Source organism: Callithrix jacchus, chromosome 14 (assembly GCF_049354715.1).
Source record: "Callithrix jacchus isolate 240 chromosome 14, calJac240_pri, whole genome shotgun sequence".
NCBI lineage: Eukaryota > Metazoa > Chordata > Mammalia > Primates > Cebidae > Callithrix > Callithrix jacchus.
In genome coordinates this window covers 54,077,184-54,093,570 of record NC_133515.1, presented here as the reverse complement: position 1 = coordinate 54,093,570, position 16,387 = coordinate 54,077,184, and the positions used below count along the sequence as shown (strand labels likewise).

At 40.0% G+C, this 16,387-nt stretch overlaps 1 long non-coding RNA gene across 1 annotated transcript in view; it reads right to left on the bottom strand.

Annotated features, from left to right (window-relative positions):
• Positions 1-811: 811 nt before the first annotated feature.
• The window catches only part of LOC118147476 (uncharacterized), a 43,546-nt gene continuing 27,970 nt past the window's right edge, over positions 812-16,387 (bottom strand). Inside the window, exon 3 of the long non-coding RNA XR_004733936.3 lies at positions 812-1,032. This is a non-coding gene — a long non-coding RNA (uncharacterized LOC118147476). The remainder of the gene's footprint in view (positions 1,033-16,387) is intronic.

The window sequence follows — 16,387 nt, the reverse complement described above, 5'->3', positions numbered from 1 at the left end:
TTACATCTCTGTTACTTGAGGCTTTAGGTTAAGACATGTGTATGTCCCTCATAAATCTGATCTCCTTTAGGGCCTGTCAGCAGACCCCCAGTTGCCACCCAGGAGAAAACAGCACTTTCTTTTCTTCCCAAAAGGCTTCAGTGGGAATCAAGAAATTATCTTAAAAATATACAAAGCAATCCCTTAGCATCTGTAGGAAAGTAGTCATCTCAGCTAGGGACATAATGGGGAGTAGAAAAGCACCAAAAGAAAATCAAGGAAAAAGGGAAAATATATATTTCTATCTCCCCTTCTCCAGCGATTTCGCTGGCTGGGATCACAGTGGTTCTATACTGTAGAGGGACATCCGTCAACACTAATCAATACATGTGGTGTTAGTCATGGATGATAAATTTGAAAGGGATTATAACTGTAAACAGTGATCAATAGAGACTTGCTGGAGGAGACAGAGAGGAAAAAACAACCTGAAAATGTTACATGGTTAATAAAATAAGGGGGGAGGGTCAGTCTTAAACAAAACTTCAAGAGACCTATACAGTGTTCTTAGTTCCTTCTGAGAGGTGGGATGGAAGGGAGAGTGGATGAATAATCCTCCCCCAGAATTTTCCACAAGGCAATTGCTACTAAAAGCGTGCATTATTAATTTACAGCATACTTGCTGATACTTCGGGTTGGAAGGCACATTCTCCATTAGGATTTGGTTGAAGATGTGTTTCTGGATCTGAGCTGGCACACTGAAAGCCCCCAGAGTATAGCTTGCCCTTTCCCCACACCAACTCCTTCCCTCCTGCCTCTTCTCCCTTCCTCTGATTTCACCGCAGGCACATGACTGAGCAGTGCATTCACAAGCACGACATCCCTCTCTGCAAACAAATATATCCTGAATCCAAGCAAAAAGGAAAAAAAATGCAGGGAGCCTCGGCTGCTCACCCATAGATGAATGGAACTATCCGTCTTGTCACTGGGGGTCGGAGCGAGAGGTTACTCTGAGTCTATACCTTAGCTTCTCTGCTGACGTTTGCAAGCAACTTCCTTAAAAATAAAACAAAATAAAGAGTAAAAAAAAAGAATGCTGCCACATCAAGCAGTTAGCCGGTCCCTCTAGAACCCTTCAAAGATCGTGTCTTCTTACCACCTTTGGAGCCACAGCTCCAGGCCTGACATATACATTTTTTTCCTGCTGACCTTTTAGTGTCCTTTCTGCCAGAGTGTGTAAACCATAAGCTGATATATGAAGGCAATTTTTAGTGGTGCCACTTGTATCTGAGTGATTGCACACACTTTACGTTTCTGGCCTGCCACCCCTCCACCTTTCGAAGATCTCTCTATTTTCTTTTAAGGGAACTGCAGCAAAGGTGAAAGCAAGTTTAACTGCTTCAAGACTTAGATGGCCAGAAGCACCTGTCTGGGGGATCTGTAACTGACCAAGGCCCACCTGTAAAGCTAGAATGTTTCTTTGCTGCTCTAGGGATCATCAGGACAGCAGTGATGGGGGTGGAGGTGAGGAGGTTACTGGGTATTTCTCCACCAGCCCCCAACCCCCAACCACAACCAAAGCGGACATATATCAAAGCCCCAAGCACTGTTGAATACTTAGAGGACACAGAGTCATTTTCTTAATAAATTCTGAGAGCCAGGGACCCTGTGGACTTCCACGGTCAGAGCTCCAGAGCACAGAGATAGGAGTAGGGGAGTAAGGGGTGTTAAGTCAGACGAGGTACTCAGCTAGCAGAATCACAGAGTTCCCTAACTCTGCCACCCTGCCACTGTCCTGCCATCCCTTCCAAAGCCAAGCCTGCTGTTTTTCCTTAGGGCAGCTGCAGTTTCCATTCTGCTAGACACCAGCATGTACCTGTGGCCTGGAAGGGACACTGTAAGAACCCACAGAGGGAGGCATGATTTTCTCTTATTATTCCAAACTGGGATGGATGCTGAAGAAAAACTATAGCACCCACCACCACCACTGCCAGGACAGGGTATGCTCTTGTCCTTGCAGTAGCTCACAAGGCACCAGGCATCCAAGCCTGAAGGGGTGAAAGAACGGGGCAAGAAAGTGTAAGGAAACTCCTTCTGAAGGAAGAAGTATTTGGAGAGTTGGTTTGGGTTCAACAAAGCTCCATCTTGACTGGTCTACTGATATCCTCCATATAGGCCAGCAGCGATGTGTGAAATCTGCCAGGGGAGTGTGGTTCTTTGACAAGCTTCAGGACCACTCCCACCCACATGCCATAAGGCCCTTCCATTGCCAGCTTTGGAGGATCAGGGTTTCATCTCATTAAGACACCAGTGAAGCCCTTTCCTTGGAGCATGGCTCAAGAACACTCAACAAGAATGTCCCACCCCACTTCTCTGGATCCTGGGTGACTCCCAACTACTAGGCAATGCTGTCTGGAGACTGAGGGTCTACGAAGCTAGTGAAAATGACTCTTGAGAGACGTTCACTGGGATCCTCACCTGCCATCTGTGGGGACTTCACAAGCAGTTTACTATGAGTAATCTAAGATTTTTTTAAAAATTTTAACATATTTAGTCACAATCTTGTTTATTTTTCTCATTCAATGTACAGTCATGTGTTGCTAAATGAAAAGAACACATTCTGAGAAATGTATCAGTACATGACTTTGTCACTGTGTGGACATCATAGCATGGACTTACATAAACCTGGGTGGTGCAGCCTGGGTGTGTACACTGAGACTATATGGCTGTGAACCTACGCAACATGCTACTGTTCTGAGTACTGCAAGCCATTGTAACACAATAGTAAGTAGTTGCACATCTAAATATAGAAAAACTACAGTGACAATATGACATAAAAGATTTTTTAAATAGCACACCTATATAAGGCATTTACCACAGAACAGAGCTTAGAGGACTGGAAGTTTCTCTGGGTGAGTCAGTGAGTGAATACTGAGTGAATGTGAAGGCCTAGGGCATTACTATGCACTACCACACACTTTAAAAACACTGCACGCTTCGGCTATACTCAATTTATATAAAATGGTTTTCATCCATTATAAAATAACCCTAGCTTCCTGTAACTTTTTGACTTCATAAACTTTTACAATTTTTTTAAACTTTTTGACTCCTTTGTAATAATAGTTAGCTTAAAACAAAAACACATTTTACAGTTGTACAAAACTATTTTCTTTTCCATATGCTTATTCTACAAGCTTTTTTCTATGTAAAAGAATTTTTAACTTTCTAATTTTTACACCTTTTTATTGAAAACTAAGACACAAACACACACATTATCCTAGGCCTATACAAGGTCGGGTCATGCATATCACTGCTTTCCACCTCTGTATCTTGTCCCACTGGAAAGTCTTTATGAACAATAACACCCATGGAGCTGTCCCCTCCTATAATAACAATGATTTCTTTTGAAATACTTCATGAAGGACCTGCCTGAGGCTGTTTTCCAATTAACTTTATATTTTTATGAGAAGTATACTCTAAAGTAATGATAAACAAAAGGGCAGTACCTAGTACTTGATAACACATGAGTATGTGTTTTAAATGTGTGTTTTAAATACATACATAGTTATATGTATTATATAATTATGGTTTGTTGACACCAGCAACACAACAAACGGGTGAATAATGCCTGGTGCTATGACATTACTACAGCTATGATGTCACCGGTTGATAGGAATTTTTCAGCTCCATTATAATCTTCTGGGACCACCTTTATATGTGTGTTCCATCATTGACTGAAATGTCATTATGCAGCATGTGACTGTATTTAAATTTCAGTAATAAAGCAAGCAAGGAAATACGATTCATGTCTGGGAACTGCCAGATCTGAAGACTGTCCTGCCTATTTTGCTGACTGCAGGAGAAGAGGGCTACTGATTTATCACGAACACTGTGGCAACTATACATTATTATAGGGTTGTGCCACCCCAAAAGCTTTCTGGGGAGGTGCTCAAAATTTTGATATGTGCTCGAGTGTGTAAAAATCATCCATCATAGGTGTGGCAGCTGAGAAAAGGGTGAGAACTTAGGGATCAGCCACTGACCAGAGCAGCACAGGGGTTTACCAAGTGGTCAGTAGGCAAATGTCCCAGGCCAGACCTTGGGAAGGGGAAAGCAATTCCATAGACAGACTCATCCAGTCTGTTCTGTCATGAACCTGGCCTGGAACCTCCGTGCAGGCAAAATGAGTAAGTCTTATTATAAGGCCATCTGATGGGCACCACAGAGCTGGAAAGCCCAAGGCCATCCACAGAGAAAGAGTTCTGTGAGCCATAGCCTCCTCCTGCTTCCAGACTGAGCTACCATCTTGGCAGATTCCAGCTCCAAGGGTTAATGGAGACATGGCCAGTGGCAACCATGTCTGCCAGGCACCAAGGACTCCAAGACAGTGAAGGTGTTGCTGAGAGCTCCAGCTTAGGTAACTTCCACATAAAATAGTGGTGACAAGGCTTACAGAGGCGCTCCAGTGGGGACCCAGGAAACAGCAATGGTGATAGCCCCAGGTACATACTCTGGGCATAATCGTAATGACTATGTAAGGGAATAGCCCTGCCCTCGGCCTCATTAGAGGTCTTAGGTATACCTGTGATAGGCAGTTTTGGGGTCAGCAAAACAGAGTTCCAGAGGCAAGAATCTGTGCCAACTGCAAAGCTTGGACAGCTAGAAATCAGTACTGAAGAAACAGGAGCCTGATGTTTCCCTCAATCAAGACAGTGGATGGATCTGCAACCATGGGCTGAGTCAGTGAGGGGTAGACTCCAGGCAGAGAATTAATATTCGTTGAACATCTTGATTAGACAACATTGTGCCAAAAAGCACATACATATTATCTCACTAAAACTTACAACAACATTGTGGTATTTTAACTCTATTTTACAGATGAATAAACTGAGGCTGTGGGCTAAAGTAACTTCCCTAGTAAATGCAGAGCCCAGAGGTATCAATCTCCAAAGCCATTTCTGTCTTCCCTCCGCAGAGTGGTGAGAAAGGGAAGTTTTTGCCAGAGGCCAGAGAGAATGAGGAGAGATGTAAGACCAAAATAGAGAGATATTCAGGACCTTGATCAGCAGTAACAAGGAGCAGGATAAAGACTGGGGTCTTCACCCTAAAACCAATGGGAAGTTGCCACTGAGGAGGTGCAGCTGGTAGAGGAAGTGACATAACCAGAGCTGCAGTTCAAAAACATCATGCTGGTTCCTATGTGAAGAATGAATTTAAATGAGACAAGAATAAAAGAAGAAAGCCAGTTAGAAGCCTGCTCCCAGCTCCAGTGACTTTATGGGGTTTGAGACCAGTGTATTCAGTTAAAGATGGAGCCAAGTAGACTGACCCAAGTTACTCAGGAGGTGAGTTGACAGGTCTAGGTGATGGGCTGATTAAGGAGATGAGGGAGGGGGCAATAACAAGGGTAACTTGCAGTTTTCTGGCCAATATGAGAAAATCACATTCTTCTAGGAAGCAGAAGTAATAAGCTCCTCTCTCCAAAATACACGAATTCACTTAGGGCAAAAGTAACATTATTGTTGGAGGAGTAAGGGAAAGGAGTAGAAGGACGCCCTGGAGACTTGTAAGGCCTTCTCGAAGACACCCCGACGATCCATGACCAGCCTCTTATCTCTCAGCACCATCGGTTCACACTAGGATACCTGGCACAAAGTAGATGCCCGATATTTTGGGGGAAGGGGTCTTAAAAGACCAGCTTGGCCAAGCATTATATGTTTGCTCTTCAGCAAGCCTCTCTAGTCCTCAGCCTACAGGCATTGAACTAGATCCATGGTTTTCACTGCTTCTCAGAAACCCATGGCCAGTTGGGGTTCATCCCCCCACACATCCCTCTACCCCCACTGTTTTCCATCCCTAAACCAATGAATCATAATTTCTCTTTTTAGTGTGTTTGACTGTTAGGTCCTTGCAGGGAATAGCTTTCACTTAAGGAGAAAAGTGTTTCCCAGTAAAAGAAAGGTTTGAAAACCATTGGAATACATGATCTCCAAGACAGGCTTCAGCTCTCAGTTCTGTGTTCTGTATCCTAAATGAAAACAGCCATGAGCTTCTGGAAGGAGAATCTGGCCTTCCAGCAGAAGGAATGAAAAAAGCCACCTTTGAGTTTAAAACATCTTCCATAGCATCATTCCTTTTGGGAAAAGACTCCCTTCCAGCCCTACTTTCCAGGACCCCTCTAGCTTCCACCAAACCTCATGCCTCTGGCTTCCTTCATGCCTTACCAAGACCCCTAATGAGACAAAAGTGAAATAGTTGAGATGATCTAGAGATGTCTTCTGCCCCCCCACCCCCTACCGTGGCCCACCATCCTCTCCAGTTTTTAGCAAAAAGGTTTCATTACTGAGAGCAGCCAGGAGCTCAGAGCACCTCTTGATTGACACTGTCAGTTAGATGAAGAGCTCTCATGGCAGAAACTGTCTTTTTTTCATTAAGTTTGAAAACATGCCCAGGGGCTAGTCTGTGATCTGCTCATCAATAAATGGAAATATACTGATAGACTCAAATTCATGCCAGGCTTTGGTTGATAAAGGACGGATACCTTGTCAGTCTCCTAACCCAAATAAGAATTTCTAAAAATCCCCTGTTGTCATTCACTGCAGCCTGAGATCTGAGGGGAAGGGGAGGTGGGGAGACATTGGCTTTGTTGTGAGGCTCTCCTCTGGGTGGGTCATCACTGTGATCACAGCCTCCAATCTGTGGGATAGAAACTTGTTCTCTTAAACACAGAGGTCTACCATCTCTGATTCTTTCCGGGACCATCAGGGGAACTGGCCCCTGAGGAGGAATGCTGGCAGAGTTCTGAGCACATTACCAATGACTCAGACATGAGGGATCTCCTTAACACAGCCTCCAGAGGCTTCAGGAGGGTTGAGGAATTGTAGGAATTGGATTTACTGGAATTCCCAAATGTCTGTGCAGTCAGGCTTCAGGACAGAGGCAGTCACAGCTGCAGGACTAGGGTACAATGAAAAGAGAAGAGAGAAAAGAGAGAAAGAGTAGAGGGGAGGAAAGAAAATAACTACTCAGAAAGCTAGGCAGGAAGTCACTTAACCTGCCTTAAGATATATATAAAAACAAAAAGAGTTCTACCTTCTGCCAACAAAAACAAGAGAGACCAAAAATAAAAATGTTTTTTAAAAAAAGAGCAACCACCAAAACTGCCATCAAGCAAGCTTAAGAGCTCTAACCTGCAGGTTTTCCACAATTAACTTTTTAAGTGATTGCTCAACAATCCACCCCTATGTCATTACATGGGGGTAATGTCAATATTGGCAGGCATTTCCTAAAATTCTAACTGTGCAGAGATAATACCATTAGCCAAATGCCTGGGCCATAGGAAGGAGGGTAGAGGGTAGAGGGTCCATTCTCACACGGTTTGGCTCGAGATGTTTATTTTCTTCCTTTTCTTTTTGGCTTCAGATCACCAGGCTTTGTCCTTTTCCTTGCCACGTACCATGACATGTCACTGAATTGAGAAATTACCTCTGCAGCCTCTTGGGGTAGCTTTATACAGAGGCTCACTGGGAGTGGTAACTGGCCAGGTGGTATCCCTGAGCACCTGACTCCTGTTCTTCTCAGTGTCCTTTCGCCTAGGAATTGTATACCTCTACTGGTGCCCAGTTAAACAGCACTTTATGTTCCTTCTGTAACCTTTTCATCATTTCACCCACTTTTCATCATTCTATTCAAGTTATAAAGACCAATCTTCATTCATTCGCTTTTCAGCGAAAATTTGTGAATCATTTACCATGAACCACAGTCCCTGCTCCCGTGTGGAGATGGAAGAGGACAAACAAGGACAAAACAGCATGAACAGGACCCATGGAGTGCATCCTACTAAAAGATCAGAAGGTCAGGGGAAGTTGGCCCTAGGAGGGAAAGCTTGGGATGCACCTGAAAAGAGAAGGAGCTGGTTGGTGAAAAATGCATGCAGCAAGAAAAGGAGAACTGTGTTCAGAGGGAGACGTGTGTTCAAAGGCCCGGAGAGCAGAGAAGCAGAACATGATGCATCTGAGGAGTCATCATAGCAACAAATTATATTAACAGAGCACTCACTGCAGTCAGACACTGTGGTAAGCACATTATAGATATTATTTTTTTGATATTCACAACAAACATAAGATGTAGTATTACATCTTACCATCAGATAAAATATTACAGCAGTTAATTTCTCAACATCAGGCAGCCATTAAGTAGGATTTGAAAGTGGCTCTGCCTCCAAAACCCACAAACTGTTACCTTGGCAGACATCAGAGGTTTGGTTAGAGTGCAGGCTATGGTGGGGTAGGTGATTGGTGTAAAATATAAGAGTTAACAGGTAACAGGAGGCTTACATGCATACTAAGGAGTTTGACATTGTTCAATAGTCATTCAAGAGCCATGATGGATTTAGGCAGAAACAAGAGATAATTCGATTTGGGAAAATTACTGTGGTAGCAAGGCAAAAAATCATGATAGTGGAAGAGAATGGGACAATAAGCTCTTTAGCATTGATTCCAAAGAAACCTTTTCTGGTTAATCTCCATAAGCTCCCCTAGCCCTCACAACACACATGCAAGTGAAATAGAGAAAAGGCACACAAGAAAAATGAATTATAAAGAATATTACAGACTTTGCTTCTAGCCAAGATTGAGTAAAAGGAATTGAATTTGTCCCCCTGCCTGAAACAATTAAAGAAGCAGACAACATATGTGAAAACTGCATTTTAAAACATTGGACATCAGGCATGAAGGCCAATGATCCCTGGGAGATAGGAAACAAGTGAGCTGAGTCCTTTTATTGTCCCAACTTACTGCCTGGAGAGAGTTTCCAGGTCATGATGCAAGGAGGGGGACCCACACAGAACCCAGTGGTCTCCCTGAGATGAGAAGGTGAAGCTGGTGGTCTTGGGCATAGCTAGAGTATCCAGGGCAATGTGCCAGAAAAGGGGGAGCTACCAGAGAAAGAAAATTCTGTAGACCTAAAGAAGGTTCACCTCAAGAGTTAAGTATACTACTGATCAGCTCAAGTGTAAGAGGAAACGAATAAAGGCCAGAGAAAAAATAATTTTTTAAAAATTAGAAGTAAAAAGAAATAGCATCTCTTCCACCAGTCAGAGTACAAAACCTCATATTTATACCAGCAAAGGTTTTGCCTCAGTAGTGGGAAAAAATAAACTGCTCATACCCTGCCTAACAAAGCAAAGAAACAAGAACTGAAAGGCTCAAGCTGTTTCCAAGTAATTTAACAATGTCCCAGAACAAAACACAAAAATATGTATAGGAACACAAGACTATATAATATTAACAATGTAAAATTCACAATATCTGGTATCCAATTAAAATAACCAGGTATGCAAAAAACAGAGAAATATGACCATAATTAGAAGAAACATCGATAAATGAAACTGACCCAGAATTTATACAGGTGGTACAATTAATAGACAAGGACATTAAGAGAATTATTAAATTATATTACATGTGTTCAAGAAGGTAAAGGAATACTTCAGTGTGTTGAGACATGAAAGATATACATGAGGCCCAAATCAAACTTCTAAAGACAATCTACAGTGTCCAAGATGAAACATAGTAGATAAGATTAAGAATAAATTGAACACCACAAAAGAAAACAGAAGTAAACTTGAAGAAATAGCAATAGAAACTTCCAAAATGAAAAAATATATAATAGTGAGTATGTGAGCTATAGCACAACTACAAGAGGCTTAATATTTATGTTATTGATGTCTTTGAACAGGCAAAGTCAAAAAATAATATTTGAACAAATTCTGGCTGAGAAGCTTCCAAATTTGTTGAAATTATAAACCTGCAGATCTAAGAAGCTCAACAAACTCCAAGCACAAAAACCTTGAAGAAAATTACATGAAAGCACATCATAATCAAATTTCTTAAAATTCAGTAATAAAGAGAAAATCTTAAAGGCAACCAAAGTCAAAAAAAATGTATATTACATACAGACAAAAAAAAGATAAGAATAGAGGCATATTTTTCTTGGGAAATTATGCAAGCTAGAACACCTCTACAATACTAAATGGTGGAAAAACTGTTAACATAGAATTTTTTACCCTGTGAAAATAGCTTTCACAAATAAAGGCAAAATAACAATTTTTTTCAGCCATATGAAAGCTAAAAGTATTCATTATTGGCAAATCTGCACTATAAGAAATATTAAAGGAAGTACTTTAAGCAGAAAGAAAATGATAGCAGATGTAAATCTGAATTGATATAAATACATGAAGAGAAATAAATGGAAATGGTAACTAAATGGGTAAATATAGATTTTGACTTATTTAAATTATTTACAAAATGATTGACTATTTAAAGTAAATATAATAAAAAAATCTATTGTAGGTTTTATAATATATATAAAAGTAAATTTATAATAAGAATAGTATGAAGGCCACCAGGAGAAAAAATGGAAATACGCAGTTGTAAGTTCCATACACTATACCTAATATGGTATAATATCACTTGATGGCAGACTGTTATAAATTACTACCTGTACTATAATTTGGGTATGGATTCATGTCCACAGGAGAGATAGTTTCATGGAGAAAGCCCATTGGAGTGCAGAAGCACAAGATGCATCCAAGGTTCATGGAGAAGTGTGTACAACACACATTACGGCTGGAACTACTTTTCTCCTCCATCCTTCACTTCTATGTCTGACTCCCAAGAACTGTTCGCTGGTATCTGGAAATGGTAGGGGCCCCCACAAAACAGCACCTTGAAAAGTCATCATTACATCACCAAAGATTCTTCTAGTTTATCTTCTTTCCTCCTCGACTAAAATATGGTAAGGTGTAATATGATTATATAAATTGCATTTCTATTTTATGACTTAAATCTGATTACATGTGTACTTGACCCTTCTATCATATTTCTTTGATTTCAAGTTTTCTCTCTTCAGGAAGGTAGGGAGCCAAAATACCTGTCTCGTCATACATCATCTCAAGGGAGTAAAATCATCTCTCAAGAAGGTTTTCTGGTGACATCTGTATTGTTTGGCTGATTTCAATAGTCCAGATTAAAAAAAAAAAAAAGATATGAAATCTTGGGATTGGCCTAACCCTGGTGCCATGACTTTTTTTTTCAGTGCCAAGCCCCTAGGGGCAACAGTACAATGATTTTAATAAAGATGGACACACCTAGTGACTGCTGCTCTCCCCAGCAAGATGATAATGTGTGGGTTAGATCTTTGATTCCGCTCCACTCCCTGACCTCATCCTGGGCAGATAAGCTATTTCCTTGAAACAATAACCTTTTCATGGAGTGGCTACCAGAACATCCAGCAGCAATGCCCCAAGGAGGGGCCTATGCAGCTAAGACAGGGATTCTGTGCCATTCCTCATGGCCTACAGAGGTCCAGAACAATGGCGTTTACATTGACACAAGTGTTTTCCTCTTGACAGACAGAATTGGCTAACGTCCTGGGTCAGGTGCTAGGTTGTAGAGTGCTGTGTATTCTTCTGTTTTTGGATGCAGTGTTCTACAGAGGTCAATCATGTCAAGTTAGTTGGTAGTGTTATTTAGATCTTCTATATTTTTATTGACTTTCTATCTGTTCTATTATTCAGAAGAGTATAAGGAATCCCTCATTACATTTGTGTACTTGTATATTTATCTTACAGTTCTAACAGTTTTTGCTGCATGTGTTTGAAACTTCTGTTATTTGGTGCATAAACGCTTACCGTTGTTATGTCCTATTGGTGAATAGACCTCTTTATCATTATAAAATGATCTTCTTTAATTCTGTAATATTCTTTTCTCTGAAAACCGCTTTGTCTGATGTTAATATAGCAACTCCAGCTTTCTTTAGATTATCATGATATATGTTTTTTCTATCAATTTACTTATATAATCACTTATTTGTGTCTTGGCATTTAATGTTATCGTTGATATGGTTGGACTTAAATCTACCATATTGCTACTTAATTTCTTTTTTTTATTTTAACTTTTATTTTAAAGTTCTGTACATGTGCAAATTTGCTATGTGGAAGAATTGTGTGATGCTGAGGTTTGGAATACAGATGCTGTCACCCTGATAGTGAGTATAGCACCTGCTGGGTATTTTTTTTAACTCCCCTTCTCTACCCTCTAGGAGTCCACAGTGTCTGTTGTTCCCATATTTATGTCCATGTGTGCTCACTGCTTAGCTCCCAATTCTAAGTGAGAACATGTGGCATTTGTTTTTCTGTTCCTGCATTGATTTGCTTATCTACTTGTTTTCCATTTGAATTGTTTATTTTGGTTCTCTTTTTTCACTTTTTCTGCCTTATTTAGATTAATTAAATATTTTAATGATTTCATTATATCTCTATTTTTTATTAGCTAAATTCTTTGTTTTGTTATTTTAATGGTTCCCCAGCCAGCCAGTGTGACCATTTTGATTAATGTATTCGTTCAAGTATTTTAAAAATCAGTTACATACTCTAAATATATACAATTTCTATTTGTCAGTTAGACCTTAATACAGCTAGGGAAAAGTAATTGATAAAACAGAAGATCTTCAATCATGTTGTTAAAAAGAAAGTGAACCGGAAACGTCTCTATATGAACAGTTCTGGAAATCTGAACTAGAATCAACACTTTATTAAAAATATCTTGTCCAGATTTCTATGCAAATAAAGACTTAAACATTATTAAATTCCACTTAGAAGCCATGTTACCCTAGGCAAAGAAGAGCAGTTAATTAGTTCGAGTTGATGATTAGGAGATGAATGTGAAGGATATAACCACCAATTAATGAGTGAAAGACCTACTATGTGTCCAGCACTGAGTATTATACACATCATTTATGGAATCCATACCACAACCTTATGTGATAGTTTAGCCAATATTAAAGTTAATAAAGTAAGACTCATATGACAAAAGTTTTACGGGATAAAAGAAAAAGCAAACAGGGAAGAAGGCACCAGAACCCAGGTCTGTCTGACCTAAAGTCCATGTACAGACTACAGTACAGATGACCTTGAGATCCAGGACAATTGTTGAAAACTCTGTGTGTGGTTCCCAGCATATAGCACAGTGTGTGGTACCAAATAAGTGCTCAATAAGTTTTTGCTAAATGAATGAATAATCAAATAAATATATGAATAAGAAGTAGGAATAAAGAAGAAGATAGAAATGTGAAAACAAGATGGACTTAAATACTGCCATCTCATGAGGGTGTCATGTGCTGATCCTTTGAATACCCAGTCACAGAGGTATCTCCTTTTATAAAATGCTTTCCCACCTTCTCAAACTCAACCTTGGCATACCACACAACTTTCTGTGGGGGAACTATCATTCTTTTGTCTCCCCTAGAAAAAAAATTCTGCATTTCTAATCTACTGAGAAGCCAATCCAATAAGGCCCACTTTCTCTTCCTTAACTCAACATTGGGATGAGTTCCACTAATGATGGCTTAGTTGAAACAAATAGCAACTTTTCAAACGTTAGAAACTAGCTCTCAATAAAAGCAAGTTAAGGGTATCTATAGCCATATACACTGAGTCTGGTCTATACCAGCTGAAAGAAGATAATTGTATATGGGGCCCTGTTTTAGTTCATGTCTAAACTCCACAGGACTTCCTAATGAGGAGGCAGAACTACTTAAGCAGAATGAAAGTCCTGTTCTCAAACCGCTTTAAGATTGATTCTTAAAAGGTGATGTGAATTTGCTTGTAGAGCAAGAGAGTCAACAACGGTATTGCCCCAATGTTATTATTACACAGTCTAAACAGGATTCCTGTCAGCACAGGATTCCCTTCACTCAATAACCAGGAGGGTGGGACCTAAGCCTCATCCTGGCCTGGCAGAGTACTTTAGGCTTTCAAGATAAGGGTGTGGGCACAGTTAGAAATCAGGCATCAAACAAGACCAGTCAGGTTTTCGGGCTTCCCGGTGTGGGTGTTCTGTCTCTTTCCAGGCTCTTGTCTGTATTCTCCAGGTTAGACACAGGCTATAATCCATATTCACGGAGAGTCCAGGGCTGTAACACTGGTTGCTGGAGTTATTATGAACTAGGCTCTCAGTGCATAAAGATGACCCACCTGTCCAATTAGGTGCTCCACTTTGCCCTTGATTACAGCAAGAAGACTCAGAGCTACAAACAAGGTTATTATTTTTAATAAAATAGTAATCATCTCTTACATTTGAAGAGTGCTTTGCAGCTTACAAAGCACTTTCATTTCCATTATCTCATGGACAAGGCCAAACAGGCCTGACAGCAGGGCAAATAAACCAAAACAAGAACTTTTTTTTAATAGCCACCTTGTGTGCAAATGCTGAAAATCCAAGAATAAAAGAAAATAGAAAATTTGAAACATAAACCTATAACCATGCCAAAGAGGAGAAAAACAAATGGATCAAGAACCTATACAGCAAAGCAGCATACAAATTGAAGCAATCAATATGAATCAGAAGAAAACCAAAGCTACAGATCAAAATCTAAACCACACTGGCTCATTCTAAAATAACCACTTAAGTCTCTGAATCCAGGAACAATGCAACTTCTCTGAGATAAATCATTGACACTAATTACCTGCAAAGACTTGGTGAACACAGATTCTCCATTTAACTTAGGTAGCAAGACATTGTAAAAAGAAATCTTAACTCAAGCAGAGTGTTCATCCTGGTATTGTTTAATTCTGATCTTAAAATGAAGTGTCTCTATACCGGTACACAATTAGTACACCCACTCCATCCCAGTTATCAACAACCATGACTGAGAACCTGTCTACAGTGCACACTGCTGGGCCCATCCTGGAGCCCCAGCTCAATAAAGTCCGAGGCAATTGCACAAGATCATTGCTGTTTTATTAAATATACCAACCTCACTTGTAGCTCTGAGTTCTCTTGCTGGGATCAAGTGCAGAGCAAAGGACCTGGTTAGACTGGGTCACCTTCATAGACTGGCAACACTCATCCTGGTGGCATCTCTGAAGGCCACCAACTGACAAAAATGTTCATGCTAGGACACCTGTGCTCTCCACAATGAAAAATTAAGTTTAATAATTCAGAAAAAATGAGAAACAGGGAGGGCTGGAGGTTAAGCAAATGTCAAATTATTTGACCATTATGGAGAAAACATTTGTATTATTTAGATTGTATACTATGAATTTAAACAGGCTATCACACCAAAGTTTGTTGACAACCTTCAGTGCTCTGTCTAACAAAGAAATAAGCATGGTCTGTAATGGTCTCATCAATATTCATCCATGTGGCCTTCTACTATTCTCGAGAATAGTTGGCCCTCTAAAGCTGGCTGAGTATATTTTTGTGTCAGTTTGTTTGAACTATGTGCAGCTTTGGTGTCAGAGCAACCTACATGTGTATCTATATATTTATCTACTCTGAAACTTCATTTCCTCATTTGTAAAAAGGTCACCTTGTAGAACCATTTGAAGATTAAATGAGATAATGTGTAAAACAACCATCTCAGCACCTGGCACATATTCTATAGCAAGGATATATTTTCCTTTTAGTTTTCTTTGAGAACTCTGTTTTTGGCCCAAAACTAAATATCAGTTTGCCATGTTGCAGGCCTAAATCATCACAAATTATAAATTAGTGGAAAGCCAAAGAATGAAGTGTGTATAGTTATTCACGCATCAGCTCATTTCTTTTGCCTGTGTTTGTGGCTACATACTCAGGTCTGTCCTGCATTTTCATAAAATTTCAGGCTCCTCAGGGTCATGAATTTTATTCCTACTTCTTTCATAATTACCTTTGAAAATGTAGTACACTTTGTTCTTGGAAAGTACTCAATTATTTTATCAGGTATATTTAACAATATGTGCCTATATGCAACTACATTCCATGTGATCTATAGTCACTGAGGAATAAGCTATCCAGACTTGTAAATATTTCTGAGAACTGAGCCCCATTTTATTTTGAATATTCTTTGGCATATTGTGACAGCTTTAGATGGAGACATTTCTCCCATTCTATACATATCCTTACCTTTTATACCTACAGGGATACTTTTTATATACCTTTTTACATACTATGCGTATCTTGATCTGTTTGGCTGCTCAAGAACAACAATTTAGTGTTATAGGATTAGCCTACAGCAGAGCTATGCCATCATGAATGCTGAGGATGGAGGGTCTTCTGCACAAATATTTCATCCTGCAAACAATAACTGTGAGCTTTAGCCCATGGACTTGGAAATATGTTTTTGAACAGCTCTTTCTGCATATTCTATGGCTTTTAGTCATTGCGATGGTTAATTTTATATGTCAACTTGACTGAGCCATGGAGTGCTCAGACATTTGGTCAAATATAATTCTGGGTGTGTCTGTGAGGGTGTTTCTGGATAAAATCAACGTTTGAGTCAGCAGACTGAGTAAAGTAAAATGCCATCCCTAATGTGAGTGGACCTCATCCAATCTATTGAAGATCTAAATAGAACAAAAAGGCTAAGTAAC